We start from the raw sequence: 2,734 nt of genomic DNA on the forward strand, positions 1-2,734 counted from the left end.
CACCGCGCTCGGGGCGGGGCCGCGCCCGCCCCTCACAAAAGAGGCGACGAGCGCTGCGGGGAGACCCGCCGCGCATGCGCGTAGCCTCCGGCGCGGGAGCGAGCGCGCTGTCCGGGGTCCCGCCCCGGCCCGCCCAGTGCGCGGATGTTGCTGCCGAAATGTGGACTATGTAAACAAATGTTCTTAAGAAAGGATGTTCTTTGATGTCTGATATTTGTGAGCTTTCAAGCCTAATGAGTAAGAAGGGAGATTTAATCCCTGAAACAGGCAGCTGTGAAGCAAGCGCTGAGTGATGTCCCGGCGTTAAAAAGACAAAATAGCTGTCGGTAGAATTGCCTTGTCAAGGCTCGGGGCTGGACGTGTTTCAGTGATATCCGACCTAGGGGGAGGCTAACAAAGCCTGGGAAGGAGTCACTACTGAAGGTGGATACAAAGAACGCAGAATTCACGGGCCACAAGAACATACCGCAGAACTCCCGAGATAAGGAAGAAACTGCTAAAGACAACTTGGGGACTGGGCGGAAGCAGCTCTGACTGGGTAAATCGTCATTCCGGCAGGGGGAGGTGTGTGACCGACTCACAGACCACCGACTCAAAAGAAGAGAAGGATTGAGCATGCGGGCCAATTAGCATGAGAAGGGAGAGAATAATTAACCAATAGAAGATAGAATATTAATTAATAAGGGAGCGAGGTAACTTGTAGCCAATGAACATTAACGCCTCTGTTGCTAAAATGTATCGTAAGGTAAAGTTTTGGGAGTGGTCGTGAAGGCCTTATGGATTTCCCACCCAGCTCCCCTCTCTGCGCAGAGCTGTCAATAAATCAAATACCTCGACTCAGTGTGTGCACTGGCCTCTAGCACAGCGGCTGAAAGGAACTTATTTTGAGACAACGCGGGGCAGCCCCGCACCCTCCTGCCACTCCACGCACAAAGGCCTCCTCCTCTCTGCTACGAGGACTGCCCCTTCACGCCATGAAAATTATCAGCCTTGCTCCTCTGTCCCCTTATCTTCCACCTCCCCCCGCACATTCTCCGGCTCTGCTCCCGCGGTGCAAGGAAGAACATTTATATCAATGTGTTAATGCAACCATATGAATTTGTGTGGGTCTGTGTCATCAGGGGTGTTGTGTTATGGCAAGGGGATATTTAATATGCAAGGGTGGCGGGCTGCTTTTACTGTACACATGTGGAGGTGAAGTCACAGGATCCAGTGATCCGCATGCTTCTATGAAACAAAGGCCTAAATTTTGACTTGCAGTCATGAGAATTGCATTTTAACCATGGTTTTATTAAAAACTATATCCTTTCTGCTCAGTCACCTCAGAAAGGTTTCCCTGATCCTGTATCCTATGTAGTTTTGGTGCCTCCTCCTCCAGCATGCACCAATAACTACAGCAGCTGATACCTTGCAGGCATTTGAGACCAGGTATGCAGTTCCTTAAGTCAGAAAATTTCCCAAGATGATGAAACCGCTTAACTTGCTCTGTCAGAGCAGAAAAGCACTGAGTTCCCAACAGGTGCTTTGTCCCACTGGAGACATCACATGAACACTGATAGCCAGTGATCACCACAGCTTAAGGCTCCAACAGAGCCTTGACATGCACTCGTCTTACAGGAATGGTTCTGCCTCTTCCTGCCTGGACCATAAATGGTGCTGGTTGTTTTGTGCTTCTGTTGTGAACGGAAGGCTGGAACTGTGCATGCCAGCCCTTGCTCTTTTTCCTTGGTGATTCAGAATCAAATAATTGATTGAAGAGTAAATTATCTCACAATGGTAAAGAAGGCAGTATTGAAAAAAAGTCTTTCTTGTCATCTAGGTCTTTTAAATATTAAAAATATTTAATTTTGGGTAAAGTTTCTTTCACATCACTTACTTAAAAAGCTTCAGTCAATTCCTTAGTCAGTTCCTGTTTAATTACAAATAAATTTTCATTCCTAGGAGGTTGACCTGAGTTTTAGCCTCTGCTGATGCAAAATCAATTCTGAATCCATGTCATAATCTGTCTTCTATAGCAGGTCTACTCTGTTCAGCTCTGGTGCATAGATTTGTTCATCTCCTTTTTCAACTGTAACTTTATTAGTAAAGTACTTATTCTACTGCAAGATCACACTGTTCTGGCATATTCTGATCTGTCTGATGTTGCCTATATTCTAACTACAAGATCAAGAAGGAAAGAGCATGAAGGACATGCTTAAATTCTGAGGTGAAAATACTAATCAGTTTTCTGCTATAGAATGGTTCACAAAAAAAATGGAATATGAAGGACCCACTGAAAATACATAAAGGTTACACTGAAAAAAAACCAAAAAAAAAAAAAAAAAAAAAAAAAAACCCAACAAAAAACCAAGCAGGAGAGGGAGGGAAAGGTCAGGAGAATAGAGGACAGGAATACAATTTTTGTTTACACATACATGTATGAGATCTAGCTACAGTCCACATTGTGATTTCAGTTCCTGAGGGTTAGACTAGACCTGATGCACGCATTCAAGACATTTGCATTATTCCAGCAGAATTTTTTCATTCCTGTTATCCTAAAATCTTCTGACAATTAATCCTGAAATAAAAATGGCAGTTGCTGATAAAAATACCTATTTTTCAAAAGTCTAATCAATTTTACATTTTGAATTGAAAACTACATGCTGCCTTCACTATTTGTTCCTGTAACTTATCTGCCTTTATTGTTCTTTACAATGACTTCACTCTACAATGACTTCACCTGTAGTTTCCTGGA

Source organism: Serinus canaria, chromosome 2 (genome assembly GCF_022539315.1).
Source record: "Serinus canaria isolate serCan28SL12 chromosome 2, serCan2020, whole genome shotgun sequence".
NCBI classification, from domain to species: Eukaryota; Metazoa; Chordata; class Aves; order Passeriformes; family Fringillidae; genus Serinus; species Serinus canaria.